Below are 18,593 nucleotides of genomic sequence, written 5' to 3'. Positions count from 1 at the left end.
TCTAATCTGAGGCAATTGGATCTAATGGAAGCAGAATTGAGCTTAATTAGGAAGATCTGGATTCAAGTCTTGTTTCTGACACATATTAAATTATATAAGCCCAAGATACTGAAGCTCTCTCTACTAAAAAGAGTGGAATGCTAGTTTGTCTATACTTTGTTTGACCAGTAAAAAGATAATCATTGATTCTGTTGTCAAAGTAGTAATTCCTTTTATTTTCCAGTGATGGAGTAAGGGGCATCTGTGTGATGTAGTTAGCCAACTACATTGACTTAATGCTTATAACTTTGGGATTCTCAAAGGCCTCATTAGTCATATGGGAGGATCTTGTATTTGGCCTATTATGAGAATTTATACATTGATTTCACTGAGAAAGTCTCTGTTCAATTATGAACCCTTATTTTAAAATGTATTTTTAATGATTGAACCATTGTTAAAACTAATATATTATTGATGCCTTTTGTTTTTATATCATAAATATGTTTATAACTTCTTTCTTTGGCCTAGTGAAACCTTTCATATTTGTGTGTGTGCATATATGTATTTTCTTTGATGTATATTTTTCTTGTATTATATATAACATGTATTTTCTTCCATATATATATATATGTATATATATATATACACACACACATACACACACACACACACACATATATATATGATGTACACACATATATATATTGGATATCTGATGCAATGATCACATATGATAGAATTTTTAAAAAAAATTGATACCCACAGTATTTCCTTAATCTAAAGTAATGAATAAGATTAATATCTTTAGTTTTTCCTTGGGTCTAAGATTGATAATTATAATTAATAATCTTTTTCTAATATTTACTAAGGCAACAATAATAATACCAGTGAGAATAAGGTGGAAGTGACATTTAAATCCCGTACTGAATTTAAAAAAATAATCCAAACATATCATTTACTTTTAAGTTATTGGCATTAAGAATATTTTTGCCATTTCAAGGGCAACTCTCTATTTTAACTATATGCCAAAATGCTAAGAATTAATGGTCTTTGGTTTTATGGTTAATGGATAGAAATGAAGTGACTTAGTTTCAAGAAATTCAATTATCTGATGTCATAACATGTTCAGGAACCCATGAATGTAATGGGATTTTCTCCTCTCACTTCAACTCAGAATAATCCTCTACATAATGAATTCAGATCCCTGTTTTTTCATAAGTTTTGTTACCACTGCCATACAAAGCGCTATATTCTATTATGTTAGTGCTTGCTAACTGCTTTTAATTAATGCTCTGACATTATTTCAGAATATTTGTTCTGTACTGAAAATTATTCATAAAATTAATAAAAGTTAGCAGCTTTCTCCAGCTTATACAAGAGTCAAGAATAACAGCACATGACATCACAAAATGAACAAAAGACATATAAATACTGGATATTAGGAAACTTTTTGTTTTCTCTACTGCCAGGGATAATGTATTTTCTAATCCAATTCCAAACAAATCAATTTAACTCAATCTAATTCAATCAAATTAGCATTTATTAAGTACCCATTGGGTGAAAGATATTATTAAAAGCAAATTTTTTCAAAAGTATTTGTCCCTAAGGAGCTTTTATTTTATCCTACCCCTCCCTCATTGCTTAGATTCTTTTATTTTTCTGAATTTAAGAATATTTTTGGTGATGCTTCAAAACTTCCATATTTCAAGGATCTCTGATTTCACTTTTATGGATAATTCCTTCATCAACAAAGCTCTTTGGTTTTAGAGACCAGCAGAATACCTGTGGCCAACCTAGTGTTGAGCTTCTCTAGCCTTAGCTAAATTGTGAAATGTATGACAGATCGACTATCCATTCTGGGTTTCTCCTCAGAGCCATTTTAACTAAGTAGAACCTGCCAGAGTTTGTATTCTGCTAGCATAGAGAATATAAAGTCAGCTTCAAACTATGCTAAATCCTCAGTATAGGGCTTTGATGAATAGCTTTTCTTTTACAAAATAGTTTGAGAGGGATTTTTTTTAAGGGGAACATATGATGTGAAATATCTGAAATGTATTCTTGATAATAATCTCATAATATACCCCCCTTTAAACAAAACAACGAAAAAAATTAGTGAAATTATACGTAATGCTATGCCCAGATCTGTACCTAGTTACCAGCTCAGGCATTACTGGGCACGTGAAGTATTATCCAGTGTCTCATCAGGACCACTTTAATGTTAAAACCATGCTGAGTAAAACTACTGAGGAAATTTTTCTTTCATGGTTAACAGGCAAAATGCCCTAAAATGATTAAAATCTTAATGAATTAAGGGATCCCATTCGGGGCAGGAGCTTTTTGACCTACACAGAGACAGATCTGATTAGAGCTTCAAAAGTGCATTTATGCTGTGAAAAACATTTGAACACGGAGAATGTCTATTCTATTGCAGACATGAGGAAATTAGGGTTAGAAATAGACTCATTAGATTTTCTCACCCATACCCTTCATTCATTGATTAGTCATTAGAAGCACACACTTTCACACCAGATAAAAATATCGTTGATACAATGGTATGAGATATACTATCATTTTTATAATTTCAGAAAATATGCATTTACAACAAAAGGATTCAGAATATATTTCTAACATACAACTTTAGCAATCACTGATTAGCATCGTCAAAAACTGGCAGTACTTAATCTTTTGATGAATAAATGAATTCATCATAGAAATAGAATTGCTATAAATGTTCACAAAGAAGGTATGATGATTTATTACATGGAGTATTAGTAGTCTGAAAGAGTTAGTCCTCTTCAATAACTTCTATGAAGGAGTGGAACTCCATTTCTCTGAAGTTAAGAAACACAAACAAGAAACAGTAAGGCAGAATATTCTAGGGGTGTATAGGGTTCTCAACCAAGAGCAACTAAATTCAATTCCTGTCTCAGATACTTACTAATTATATGACACTGGAAAAATGACTACTTCTTCTAGTTTCATATGTATGTATGTACACACATAATTTTTTCTTCTTTTTCTTTAAATGAAATAAATTTGAAAAAAAAATATTTGATGGCCTTTAAATGTATGATCCAAATTGTTGACTCATGATAAAGACAACATATAATGTACACAGAAAATAGTGTATGAATGACCTAATCTAATTAGACTCAGTCATTTGGGATGCATATTTAATTTGGGACTGTTGGAAAAATTTAGGAACTCTCGTGTCTTCTCTAAACCAACTAATGTCCAGTTACACCTTAAAGAGAGTAAATATATTAAATATTGCTTGAAATGTGAAGGTTGGAACTTAGAAATCTAAAACTTTAGATTTCAATCTGGGAAATACCTTATAAATCAACTGATCCCATATTCTTATTTTATGTAGGAAGAGACTAAAGTTCAGAGGGGAGACATGATTATAGGCTACACAGCTAGGAAACATTAGAGGCAGACTGTCAACATAGACACCTTGATACCATATTCAGTCTCTACTAAGAATATCTTTTGCAATGAAATTTGAGTAGTGAATGCTTTCTAAGGCTCTTTTTCATAGTGATGCATTTTTCATTTTCTTTATAAATATTTTTCTCTCTCCCTATAAATAACAGGATGTAGTGAGGTAGGCAGTTATCCAGAAAAGGTTTCAAACACACACACACATACACACACATACACACACACACATGCACACACACACACATAGGTTTTCTTCAGTTACTCATTTCTTGTGATGAATTACCTTAATGATTGCCTCAACTTTTTAATGCATTAGTGGTATGCATAGAGAATCATGTTGCTTACTTCATGCATTTTAATACATTCTTTGTTTAACTTCCAGAAAAGAAGAGAGTGTTGGAAAAACTATTGATAAAGAAGACTCAATTTGTATTTTACTCTTTATTCTTGATTTGAACACATAATCTTATAGAATAAAGATTATATTATATGTTTACCTATTTAACCTATAAAAAGGAAGTTTTTTTTTCCCCTTTTAGTCTCATCAATGTGAAAAACTCTTTCATGTGAAAGCTTTTTCTAGGAATTCAACAACTTCTAAATAATCTAAAGAATTGTCAAGCTATCCTGAGAGGTTAATTAGGATTGTCACTGATGTCCCAGTCAGTATGTTTCAGAGGTAGATCTTGAATCTTGATCCTTCTGACTTAGAATAATAGCCACTATTCTAGACTTAGAAAATGTCATTCTAGTTCTTTCCCTGCTTCCCCTGATTACTTAGCCACCCAATTAATATCTTACACTAAAAAGTCCATCCCCTAAATTTTTGAAAATGGTTAGTGGGTGAGCTGGAAAGGCCCGAGAGTCATTTAAGTTCATGCAGTTGTAGTGGAGGAAAGATGGTGTTATTTTTACCTTCTCATTGCACTCATAAGGAATATGTGAAAAAAAATTGAGGACAGCACATAGGAAAAAGTGAAAATTCTAATCTTGTTACTTTCTCCGCAGTCCTGTAAAACACTGACTAACACACTTAAGAGCAGGAAAAAGCTTTAAACTGTTGTGTGTGAGAGAAAACCTAATTTTTTTAAAAAAACAGTCTGAATCAGACCCAGAGCAAATGCTGACCTGCTGTTTCACACAATAGAATCCAGTTCTTCCTGTTCTGCTTATTAAACTAAAGATTGCTGAAGAAAGCAGACAGGCCATAAGGAAAAAGCCAAATCTGAGCTCCTAGCAGTTCTGCCTTAGGCACAAAAAGGGAGTAAAAGGCCTTTTTAAACTTTCTTATTTTATGTGTTTCCCATCTTACTAAATAAGTTACCTTCTCCCGTAGCTCTCTACTCTTTTATTTTAGTTCATTTCCTAATTCATGGGAATTCAGAAATAATTCTTAATTCAGTTCACTTCAATTCAACTCAAAAGATCTAATAAGCTTCTTCTATGAGCTGGACACTATACTAAGCACTTGCAATGCAAAGGCAAAAATGAAAGAACCTCTGACCTCAAGGAGCTTACCTTTTACTAGGCAGCTACAGTTGGTACATAAGTCACACAAATAACTTCATAAGAGATAGAGTGATAATAACTGGGAAGATCAGGAAAGGACTGGAGTTGCAGATGGTACTTGGGCTGTGCCTTGGAGGAATCAGGATTCTAGAAGAGATAGGATAGATATTATGTTCTGCATAAGGGAGATAACTTTTGCATAGGTGTGGAAACAGGAGATGAAATGTCATGTAAAGAGAGTTGCCAAAAGTTCAGTTTTTCTAAAATCCTTCAGCATTGTCCTTCAAAAATAGTGTGCCGTTAATTTTACAATATTTCAGAGTGCGATTCTTTTTGCACAGCAAAATAATGGTTTGGTCATGTATACTTATTGTGTATCTAATTTATATTTTAATATATTTAACATCTACTGGTCATCCAGCCATCTTGGGGAGGGGATGGGGGGAAGGAGGGGGAAAATTGGAACAAGAGGTTTGGCAGTTGTCAATGCTGTAAAGTTACCCATACATATAACCTGTAAATAAAAGGCTATTAAAAAAATAGTGTGCCATAATACAAAGTGCTAAGAAGTTGTAGTCAGGAGACCTAAGTTCAAATATCAATTATGTCTCTTGCTACTTATATGACCCCAGTTTCTCAATCAGTTAAAATAAAAAGATAATACTTATTGATTTCTAAGTTTCCTTCCAACTCAGAATCTACAATTCTATGAGAAGAAACAGGTCAGTATTTGCTTGAATATTTCTTATATTCCTTAAACATCTCTGGTCTTCAGAATGATGAGAATTTAGCAAGAAGACCTAAAACAGAATGTTCACTTTAGTCAAGAGACCACACCTTTATAGAACCAAAATACTTGATTGATTGGTTTAAGAAATGAAATTGGCGAATAAAAATATCTAATGTGATATGCAAGGGTACTAGTCAGTGATAGAAACATTAGTAAAGAAAGAAGGCATGTAAGTCCACATGATTCCATTTTAGAATCCTGGAAAAATGAGAAATAAATTTGATTTTCTTGCTTTTAGTGTCTTGGCTATTGGTAGATACATGTCAACACAAAGACATGAAGAACAAGGTAATTTCAGGGCCATATGTTTGGGATTTCTGAAAATGCTTCAGAAAGGCAGGCATTTTTAGGGCATATATTGTCTTCCTTTATTTCTGTCTCATATGAATAGTACAAGTCAATAAACCTACTAACTGAAACTTTATATTATAGAGTTCAAAATTAGGCAATCAAAACTAAGGCTTTTTTTTTTTTCCCAAAGAAAGCTAATACATATAAAACACTTTATAAATCTTAAAGTTCTATGTAAATATAAGCTAGTATTCCTCTGGCATTGGATTAGCTGCTTGTCATTGCAGAGGGGAGGGAATATTTTAGGGCATACTAGGTTCTCAGCAATTACTTCTTGAATGAATTAAAGAATGGAAATCTGGGTGACTTTAGCTAAATCATTTAAGAACTTCTATTGTATGACATGGGAAATACTGACACAGAACCGCTCAGCATGGAATGCCCTCATCAGAGAAGGTACTGTGCTCTATGAGTGAAGCAGAATTAAAATAATACAAAGGAAACATGAAATATGCAACATTAGAAAAGGTGCTCCAAATGTTCATATGGACTATTTGTGTCCAAGCTCATAGTGATTTGATCAGTCACAGTCAGACACACTGTAACTAGATTCTAACAAAGGCTTCTGATTCTTTTTTTTTTTTTTTTCAGAAAATGACTAGATGGATTGGACTGGGCAATCAGTAAAGGCCCTTCCACTTTCATGTCCTACTAGCCTATCAATGAAATTAGTGACCTACATAAGAAATTATGCACATGTATGCTTCAGAATCATGATAAATTTGTAGGAAATAATATAGAACAAATTTAATAGAACTAGAAAGACAATATAGGCTATGACTAGAAAAATGTAAATGAAAAAAAACTAAAATGCTGCTGAGCTAAAATTAAATGAGATTCTGAGCTACTTACTTGATGAAATTAAATGAAATTTTTGTATTCCCTTCCTGAGATAGTTATGGGAGATTATAGATAGTGAATGTTGCATATGTGGTAAGATAAAGTCATTTTTGTAGGCCATTTTTTTCCTTAACTGCTTTTCTTTGTTAGGAGAAAGAATTTATAACAAATTTATATATTTTAGAAAAGGATTATGGCATAGAAAAACAGAAATCAAAAATAGAACCAGGCATCTGAATCCTATGTAATTCCATTGCCCAGTCTTAGATATGAAGGAGAAATGAGAAAAATGACTTCTTTGTCTTTCTCTAGAGAGATAGCAGACTAAGTGTGTATAATGTTGCTTACACCACTAAACATAGTTGCTGTGTCTGTTCGTTTCACTTAAATTTATTTATTTCAAGAGAAGGCTAGCTGACAATAATGGTAGGAAAAGATTCTATATAAACTAATGATTGCAGTATAAAAATAAAAGAAATCAATAAAACTGAAATTGAACTAAAACACAAATATATATATATATATATATAAAACACATATAACTATATGTATATATATATATATATATACACACAAATATCTGTACACACATATACTACATACATAAATCATATATGTATATAGATATACTAATATATATTTGTGTGTCTATATATGTCTAGTTATATACAAATATACATATGTATATACATACATACACATTATACATATATAATATACTGCTTAAAGAAATAAAATTATGTTTTCTATGTAATATATTTCTATTTCTATGTGTATAACTATATGTGTTTTATATGAATATATACACATATTTAAGAAGTAGTAGAAATCTAGAATAAATCAATTAAAATTTATTAATGACTACATATGCCAAATACTCTACTAAGAATTAGGTATACAAAGAAAGGCAAAAGGAATTAAAGAAGCTCACAGTCTAATAAAGGAGATAAATACTTGTCAAAGAACAATAGTCATACCATTTAAGGAATACGTTTCCTTTATTTATACTTTCAAATAAACCAGTTCTACCATCTTTACTTGGAGAAATCTGATGAATTCAAATGATTGTAGAAAAAGATCATTTGTTTTCTGAAAGAACTAAATATAAGCTTAGATTGAGAATTGGGAGAAACATTAGAGATCATCTGTTCAACTTCTTCAATTTATAGATGAAGAAACTGAGTTTCAGAGAAATTAAAGTACTCAGGGTTATGTAGATAGCAACTGGCTCTGAAATCAAGAAGATCTGAATTCAAATTCAACCTCAAATACTAACTGTGTGACCCTGGGGAAATTACTTACTCCTATTTGCCCCAGTTTCCTCATCAATAAAATGAGCTAGAGAAGGAAATAGCAAACCATCCAGTATCTTTGTCAAGAAAATCTCCAATGGGATCACAAAGAGTCAAATACTACTGGAAAATGACTGAACAAAACTGAAGATGCCTGTTTAAATGGATAGATGATTAATCATTCAAAATGCAGGATATGAAATTTAAATGATTTCAGCAGAAATTCAAACTTTTTGCCACTCAAGAAAGTCAATAGGAAGCAGGATAGTTTACTTTATCTTTCACTATTTCATTGTGGCTTGAGGGTGAAAATGAGTGATCTTTTCATCTATGCAGATGAAACCCTCTTCCTTACTTCAGGTAGCTACATTTCTGTATTCTCGTGGCCAAAGCAAATTGTTCTCCTACTAGCCAAATATTGGTAATTAAAGTGCAAATTCAGAAAGGCAGTCTGTCCCCATATTTGCACTTGAAGTTTTTCCACTGCAGTGGAAATTATTAATTCTTTTTTCTCTACTAGCAGTCCCTTCAAAGTTCCAAGGTCACCTCTCTGCCATGGTGAAACTTTAATTGGCTTATACATTTGATAGCATGCATTAATCTTTAAGCAATCAGAAATGAACTGGCTTGAATAACTTCTAACACTCATAGCAAAGATTAATCTTATGCCCAGATCATTGGTAGCCAATGAGTAACAACAAAGATGTTGGCCATAGTCTGTTCCTATTTCCAAAATGGCTAGAAATGAATGTTAGTTAGTTAGACACAATAGATTTGTGTCAAAAAAAAAAAAAAAAAAAAAAAAAAAAAAAAAAAAAAAACTAGGGTTGAGATTTGGGTTTTTCTTTTTGCTGGTTCTGAGAATCTGGATTTAATGACAATGGTACGTTTGCAAAAGAGAAGGTCATACTTCTACCAGTGATACCATAGGGGAGATGTTTGTAAGTCCATTAACAAGACATAGAGCACTGGGAGGTATTATTATATTTCATCAAAAAGTACATATAAAACAGAACATTTCTCTGTAATAATATTTTACTTTTGACTACTTTATTTTATAAAGCTCTAGTTTGTCCTCATAAATATGAAGTGTAAATGACAAACATATTTAAGGATTAATTCTTGTAGATAAGAGTGCCTGAAGAACTATTTTAAAAGTTTGAAATATTGTATGGGAGGCAGAAACTAACATAGAAAAGTTCCAAAGAAAAAGAAAAGGAAAAAAAGAAAAATGACTTCATGGCAAGACTTTACAAATAGCTGAGAAAAGAAGAAAAGCAAAAGATAAAATGAAAGAAAAATCTGTTCCCAACTGAATGCAAAATTCCATAAAAGAGCAAGGAGAGAGAAGGTCTTCTTAAATGGGCAATGAAAAAGAAATAGAAGAAAAGAATAGATGGGAAAATAAATCTATTCACTAAAATTAGAGATATCAAAGGAGTGTTTCATGCAAAAATGGGAATGATAAAAGACAAAAATGGTAGGGACTTAACGGAAGCAGAAGAAATGGAGAGGTAGCAAGAATACACAAAATAACTATACAAGAAAAATCTTAACCTCACCAATAATCAGGATGGTATAATTACTGATCTAGAACCAGACATCCTAGAGTGGGTCTTAGGAAGCATAGCTAATAAGTCCATTGTAGGTGATGAAATTTCATCTGAACCATTAAAAATCCTAAAAGATGATGCTGTTAAAGTGTGGATTCAATATGCTAAGAAATTTGGAAAACAGGAGTGGTCACCGGATTGGAAAAATTCGATTTATGTCACACTGCAAATGAAGTACAATGCCAAGGAATGTTCAAATTACCAATTAAACTCATTTCATAGATCAGGGAGATTATGCCTAAGATTCTGTAATGCTTTAGCAACATCCGAAGCTGTTCTTTGAAGAGCCAGGGGAACAAGAAACAAAATTGTCAACATTTGCTGGATTATGAAAAAAGCAAAGAACTACTGGGGAAAAAAAATCTTCTTCTGCTTCATTAATTACATTAAAGTCTTTCTCTATGTGAGTCACAACAAAATGTGGCAAGTTCTCAAAGAGTTAGAGTATTAGATCATTTTATTTCCAGATGAATCTGTTATTGTTTCTCCTTTGGTCTAAAGAGAATCATGACATCAGGAAGATGATCCTATGATGAGCAAGTGAATTAGACTTAAGTGAGGGAGGGATGTGTAAAGTCACCTACTTCACTTTCTCCTCTGGAAGCCATTTAGATCTAGTGGCAAGATATGGAACAATTGGAGATGACCCTGGTGCAATAGGTGAACTTGGTTTTTTTAAGCTAAAATCTTTATTAGGCTTCAGTCTGTATGAAACAATGATTAAAGCGCGGTAAAAATAAAGCAGGAAAAAAAAGTCAATTTGGGAGGTAAAAACACTCAGGGTGCAGGTCAAGAAGCCAGTGTTACAATCAAACATGGAAAAACTGGTTTAAGATTGCAAAAGAAGTATGGCAAGATATTATAATGACATTGTACTTTATATTGTTATTTATTTCACTTATATGCAAAGTATATCATGTGAAATGCCAGGTCAAGTGAATAAAAAGCAAAGATTAAGGTTGGTTGGAGAAATATCAACAAATTAAATATGCTGTTTATTTCACTCTAAATGCAGAAAGTGAAGATGAATTAAGAAGCTTCTTTATGACACTTCTTGATGGAAGAAGAGAGTGCAAAATCTGGCTTATAGTTTAACAAAAACAAACAAAAGAAAAAAGAAAAAAGATCTTAGTAATTGATGCCATCACTTCCTGGCAAATAAAAGAAGAAAAAAATCAAAGTAGTGTCAAATTTTATATTCTTGAACTCAAAGATCACTGCAGATAATGACTATAATCATGGAATTAAACAATGCTTATTCCTTAGAAGGACAACTATGGCAAATCTGATTAGCATACTCAAAGCAAAAATTTCATTTTGCTGACAGAGGGTCCATATAGTCAAAGCAATGTTTTTTCCAGTATCAAAGTTAGGCTGTGAGAGCTGGAAAGATGAGAACCATAGAATCAACACTTTTCAGTTGTGATGCTGGAGAAGACTTTTAAGAATCCCTTGCCTAAGAGACCAGATCAGTCAATATTTAAATAAATTAATTCAGGCTATTCACTAGAAGATCAAACACTGACACTAAAGCTTAAATACTTTGGCTACATAATGAGAAGACAGGATTCATTGGAAAAGATTCTGATGTTGGGAAAGATTGAAGGCAAAAACAGAAGGGGACAGCAGAGGATGAGATGGATAAAAAGTATCAGAGAAACAATAAACATCAGCTTGGCCAGATTTCAAGAGTTAGTGGGGTTTTAAAGAGCCTGGCATGCTGTGATTTATGGGGTCTTGAAGAGTCAGACATGATTGAACATCTGAACATGAACAAGAAAAACTTAACCTATGTGATGTTTTCTATTGCAATTCTTTATCTTAGTGTCTTATTCCTAGCTACCATGTAAGCTCCATGATTAAAAGTACTATTCTTATCTAAACTTTGTATCTTTTTCAGCATTTACTATGCTATACCATACACATAGTAGACATTTATTTGAAGTAGAAGACATAATATATTAATGGAATTAAATCACAATCTCAGTTTACCATTAAAAAATTAAAAGTCTTGAGATAATCTCTAAAGTTCTTTCTTGTCAAGAATCCATATATATGTGTGTGTGTGTGTGTGTGTGTGTGTGTGAGTTATATATTGTCCATATATATGGATTCTTGATAATAAACATATATATATATAGATATGATAGACATCTGACTTACTATGCTCTAAAATCCCTTTTGGCACTTTTTGTTATATGATTCCTTCTCATTGTGGCTTTATAAACGCTAGGGATTCAGTTTATGACTTTCCTTGTATGATTATTAGGTCCTACAGAAAAAACTGAGTGTCCTTGAGGATTCTGGGCATTGGCTTGTGATGAGTAGGGTTACCCCTGATTCTTTAATGCCATTGTATTCCTCTCTCCCAACCTTGATTATAAATTGAGAATGAGTCAGCCAGATTTAAATGGTATTAGTTAAATACTAAATACAGCAGAATCAGAGCAATTTGTAAGCTGCTCTCTCCCTTGGAAGTCTGGGATATACTCTTCCACAAATATATGGAGTTGAAAGGAAAATGGGTTCAAGTTAAGAGAGTGCATGTGTTATTCACAGCTCCTTGGGGTAGAAATCCTTTCCTCATTTATTCTGTGCTCTAGAAGTTCCCTTGAGGAATGATGAATCTGGGTCCAATCTGTCCTTTGCACAAGATATTGACAGAAGTCACTGGCCTCATGGGGGGACAATGTCAGGATGCTAATCAGAATGTTAGAAGTTTAAAATCCTCCAAACTTCTTCAAATTTGGGAAGTTCTTCTCTGATCAAGGTCATTCATTGTGGACAAAGGAAGGAAGCCCTGAAGCCTTACTACTGTCCTAAGAGACAATAAGAAATTCAAAATCTTCTGAGACCTTTTAAGATTTAAAATTGTCTTTAGGAAAAAGGAGAGGGTGGAAAGGAGGAGACAGACCTTGACAAGACTGAAAGTGAGTCTCTCCTTTTCTCTCCTCATCCTTGGACTCCCTGGGTGGCTCCTTCCCAGGAGGTATACTTGAAAGAGCCAGGATTTGCTCCAATTTTTGAAAACCCTTTATTCCACTTAACTTGATGTTTTTAAACAGTACCTAGAGGGAGTATGACAAAATGCCTGTCAGTTGGAAAAACTTCTTACCTAGTGTCATTTCACTTCATCAAATGGTTTTTAACTTCTTTTCACACTTAGTCTAAGGCCTAAGATTGATTTGATTGATTAGATATGTCCTCATTTATTTGAAATGGGGTGGGGTTGAGTAAATCAATCAGCCCTACTAACCTTCTGTCTGCTAAGTTCACTTCCGTCTTTGAAATTCTGTGTTCTCAAAGAAACTCTCAGCTTGGTGAAATCTTAAGAAACCTATTAAATTGTATAGACAAATGAAGTGAAGGTGAAAGGTTCCTTTCTGATTCATAGCTCTGTGTTCTGAACTGATCACTTGTAATCCATGGTGAAAGAGGCTTATTAAAGGGAATTGGACCAGATGGTTTTTCATCCTAAATCTCAGGTCCTATGAGCTAATGATGCACGCTGGAAATTTGAAGTTGTGGAAATGAAGATCAACATATTTCTTTTAAAGAAGACCTTTTAATTATTGCAGCTACAAGTTGACATGTTCTTCAGCATGATATTTTAAAATACAAAGTGTTTCAATGCATTGGACTCTCTTGGACTAATTCCTATGGGCTTCAGAATGAAAATATAACTAACCAAAGAAGGTGTTCATTAAACCTCACCTTCTCTGCTCCCACCTTGGTGACAGAACACAAGGCTGATCCCCAGGATACAACTGCTGAAAAGCCAAATGTAACATAAACCAAACACACACATTACCCAACGACCTGTGAGAACAGATGTGCAATTAGGGTTGCTCTGTGGGTAGCAATGCTCATGAGGTAAAGACTGTAGGTTTCTTTGCCCCCTGCTGCTCTGAGAAGAGCAAATCACCAATGTTTCCGACAGAGGTTTTGCTAGTTGGTAACCCATGCAGAGGCCTTGAGGGAGAGTTATGAGAGCAGAAATACAGCACAGGAGGTAAGAATGCCAAGGGGGATGAGCAACAATTGCAAGAGTTCTCTACTCAGAGGAGAAAATGAATATAATAAATAATAATAATAAGCATTTATATAACATTTTAAGGTTTGTGAAGGACTTTGTCTCTTTTATTTCTTCATATTCTCACAAAATTCTTGTGAAATAAATATTTCCATCCCCATTTCACTGATGAAGAAGTTGAGGTAGGTTTTAACTTAAAACATCCCAATTAGCACCAGCCCTGAAGTCAGGAGGATCTGAATTCAAATTGACCTCAGACACTTAACACTTCCTAGCTGTGTGACCGTGGGCAAATCACTTAACCCCAATTACCTAAGCAAAAAAAAAAAGTCCCAATTAAAAATCTAGTGGTTAACTAATATAACAGCATGATGCTCAATTATCCATCATCATCTTTTGTAACTTCAAGTACCAGTACCTACAATTCCAAGTCCTGCAAGTTGTCTCTCGTTGGGGAAAAAACATCCATTTTGAGCATAGGACTGTCTTTTTGTAAAATATTTGAATTATCTAATAGGTATGATTTATGCATTACTTGATTTTCAAGTTAATTAAATCAAGAAACAAACAAACAAACAAAAACCCTTGGTTTTGGATTGTTTTGCATTAGAGTGCCCAGTAAGGAATTCTTCTACCAATGCAGAGCTGTACCTGCTCAGCAACTCAGTCTTAGATTATTTCTTTGGACCCTCAGAGTTTAATGGACTTATTTGGAGTTCAATAGCTGTTATATGGAATTTTGTTCTTCCTGATTTTAAGATTGATTCTCTATATCTCAAACCATACTACTACTTCATTTTAACATAGTTATATGTTTTTTTATTTATTTTAATGCTTCAGTTAATATCTGTGATACATTACTTACCTCTTACCCTTCTTCTGCTCATGTGGTCAATAACTTAGTTCAAGACAGCACTATCTCTTACCTAAACAATTAAAATAGCTTCCTAAATGAACAACTTGTTTCTAGTTGCTGTCTTCTCCAATACACCCTTCATAACACTGCCAAAATAATCTTCCTCAAGCACAGCCCTGAACATATTCCCACCATGTTCAAGAATTTTTACTTGCCTAATGTTATCTCTCCAGAAAAAATGCATGTCCTAAGTTTGACATTTAAAGTCCTTTATATTCTGTGTCCAGCTAACCTTTCCAGAATCATTTCATATTACTTCTCTTTATTCACTTAATGTGCCAGGCAACCTTGCTCACCTCCTGTTCTCCAGAATCAGCATTTCCTTCTTCCACATCTTGCTTCTACAGAGACATAGGAGGTAGCTACGTGATTCCCCTATAGTTCTCTCTCCTCATTTCTGCCTTTTATAATTCTTAGCTTTTGCTAAAGCTCATCTCAGGTGTCACCTCCTAGTAGAAACTTTTATTCTGTCTGTTAGCTTTATCTTTCTGCAAATTATATGTATTTACTTATAGAAAAGGACCTCTGAGGTCATGTAGTCCAGAGGTATCAAATACTTTTTCATTGCTGCAAGTGTAACACGCCTGATAACAATATAATAGAACGCAGATAATGCAAGGATCCTGTGTATGGTTTAGTGACCCCCATTTCTCTTTAAGTGTAACAACAATGTTAAAGTCAACACTTGATATTATGGATAAAGGAATTGAGGTCCTGAGATATTAAACGATTTTCCAAAGATCACACAATTATTAAATAGCCCTAGAGTCTAGATTCAAATACAGGCCATCCGATTATTTCCATAACACCAAGATATCTTTTGTGTTCATTTATATTCCCTTATAAATTACACGTTTCTGGTTTTTTTTCAATTTTTTTTCATATTAAATCTTTATATCATCATTGACCAGCCTAGTGCTTATACATAGTAACAATTTAATAAGGTAAAGTGTGTCTCAAAAGATTTTTGGAACATTTTTGTAAGATAATTTTTAAGGATTTACTATGTGCTAGATATTGTATTCACAGCTAAAAACACAAATACAAATAAGTAAGATAGTTCTCACCTTTCAGGAGCTTACATTTGAATCTGGAGAATATATAAATATAAATGAGAGGTAGAAAAGTCAGACATGTAGTTGGTGAGAAGAAAAAGTCTGAAGGGAGATTCTAGATTTAGGAACATAAAACATATCTAGAATTGTCCCTAATAGTGCAGTCTTGGGGACCCAGTTACTAATTACTAAGGGAGGGTCTTAGGATGGAATATTCTTCAAGGTGGAAATTCATCAAGTAAGGAGGAGGAGGATTTTGGTGACAGCTGAGGGATGAGAGAAGAGAAGAAATAAAAAAAAATATTTGTGGAATTGAAAAAAAATGAATCTTCATGTACCTTTCAATGTCTTTCATAATATATTATTTGATGAAGTAGGAATAATCATTTTTACATCCAAATAATCTAATGTCATAAATCAATTGACTCTACGGCAAAGGTCAATGTGAGCACCACTAGCTCAGTAGATTACATTGTTTATTTTTATTTTCCTTAATGAGCCCAGAATTAAGGCATCATTAACATCAACAATCTTCAAATATAAGTATTCACCCACATATGGCAGATTTGCCTACAAAAGAAATCCTTTCAATTGTCCTTATTTCCCCCCAATCTTTTGGCAAGTGGCTCAAATAAAGGATTACATTTAAAAGAGAAATAGATTAAGAATGCATGGATTAAAAAAAAAAGCTATTCCAAAATAGACATAACAGAATCTTTAAATTCACAGTTCTTTAAAACTATGAAAAGTATTTCTCATGATTTATTCTATTTTGTTATGTAGGCATTCATGCTGGTCAATTTATATTTACTTTGATAGATTTATGCTTTCCTTGAAGTGAGTCCACTCTCCAAGTTGAAGAAAATTGAAATTCAACCATTTGAATTTGTGCATCCTCTGTAACATCTCTATGTTCTCCTAAAAATGATGACAGAGCGTGTCTTCAACATTCTAGAGGTTTCTTGACATTTGTGAATATCAGTAGAAACCAGATACTATACATTGATTATCCCTCACTTTTAGTACTTAACAGTCATTTTTTTTCTGATGATACATTTCTATGTATGTATTGCAGAACAGAGTTAATGCTCTTCATTTAAAATTATTACAGAGAAAAATGATTTGCCTTTAAATTATATTGCTATAGAGTTGAAGGAGAAAAGTGATGTGATTTTTTTTCCAAACAATTTTATTTTTGTGGCCACCACAAAATATACTCTAGGAAAGAAGGAAAATACTAGAAGGATTAATTTAGAATCCGTGTTAGTGACAGAAATATGAATTAAAAATGAAATGACACTTCATTTTACAATAGCACTATAGTACTTCAAGTACATCTTTATATTTCCTGTAAAAGTCCATTATTGAATCACTCAGCATTGAATATTATAGGACAGATTTAGATGTTTTCAATGTATGTATATGTTTTCAATAGTGTAATCACATAATTTAAAAGCACAGTATCACACACTGCTACTCTTGTAAAATTGTGGGCGTGTGTGGCTTGAGTGAGATGAGACAGACAGATGCCTTTGAACTTAACTGTAGTGTTCTGAAGACTCTCAGAGACAACCAAATCCCTGTGGAGCCAGTCTTACTGAAATGGAAGGTAAGGGTAGAATGTGTACCCCTTTGTTCAGAGACTCCCTAAAGTTCATTCAGTTATGAGAATAACATAAAATAGTAAATAAGAACAAACCAACATTTGGCAGTGATCTGTGCTGAAAGATCAAAGCTTATCTACTAGATAAGTGACAAAAATATAGAAATCTGAAATGAAAGGAAATAAAGAAAATGTTGTAAATAGGAAAGAGCCTGGTAACATACTTTATGATGTAAAAATAATTCTTTGGCTATGCCATGCCAAAATTTGTAATGCTATTTTAACCTTGCTAATGCCACAATCAGCTGGCTCTCAAGTGATTAAAACTCTTCCTAATTGTTTTTCTTTTCCTCCTCCCAGCTGCCAGATGGATATGTGTGCATCATTTCGCTACCACATCATCAACAGCTCTACTTAAATTCGAGTGAGTGCCGAGTGCTCTATTACCCATCGCATTCTGCCCCATTTGATCCAGGCACATTTGCCACTTTGATGCCTCCTCAGTTCAAACAAGGTGCACTAATCAAAGCTTTCCTTCTCCATCCTGTAGAAACCTCTCATCAATTCTGAAGCCAAAATTCTTTTACCCAGCATCACCACTTCACTCTGCTCCCTTTGATCCCATCCCCTTGTCCCGTTGATCAATGCCTTGTACCAACCGCAGTCTCCCAACTTTCCCGTTTGCTTTTGTTTTCACAGATGGTGTGACAAAGATATAGATGGTATGAGGACTTTTGTCTTCTCCACTTTGACCCCATCCAGGCTTGGTTTCTTTTTATTAAATCTTCACCATCAATCCTTTTTTATTTTATTTAAGGGTGAATTCAGGTATGTTTGCATGTGTTCTCCTGTCCTCATTTACTTTGAAAAGTATTGGTTTGTTAGCTGCCAGCTAGGAATGGCTCAAAATAAGATAATTTATCCAAACCTGTGATGCTTATGTTCTTTTTTTTTCTTCCTCAAGTGAAGCATTTATTGAGTTCTTGCCATGCTCTAGGCACTGTATTAAAAACTGAAAATTCAAATACAAGCAAAAAAAAAAGCCATGTTTTGGGGGAAGTCCCTGCCTTTGAGGGGGTTAATTTCTGTTGGGGAAGATATTGCATGAACATGAACTAAAAAGTATTGAGGGATGCATGGGAAGGTACCCATTTGGGGACATCAGGGA

Source organism: Sarcophilus harrisii, chromosome 6, assembly GCF_902635505.1.
Source record: "Sarcophilus harrisii chromosome 6, mSarHar1.11, whole genome shotgun sequence".
Classification (NCBI taxonomy): domain Eukaryota; kingdom Metazoa; phylum Chordata; class Mammalia; order Dasyuromorphia; family Dasyuridae; genus Sarcophilus; species Sarcophilus harrisii.
The sequence above is the reverse complement of the archived record's forward strand: the minus strand, read 5'-3'. Positions refer to the sequence as shown.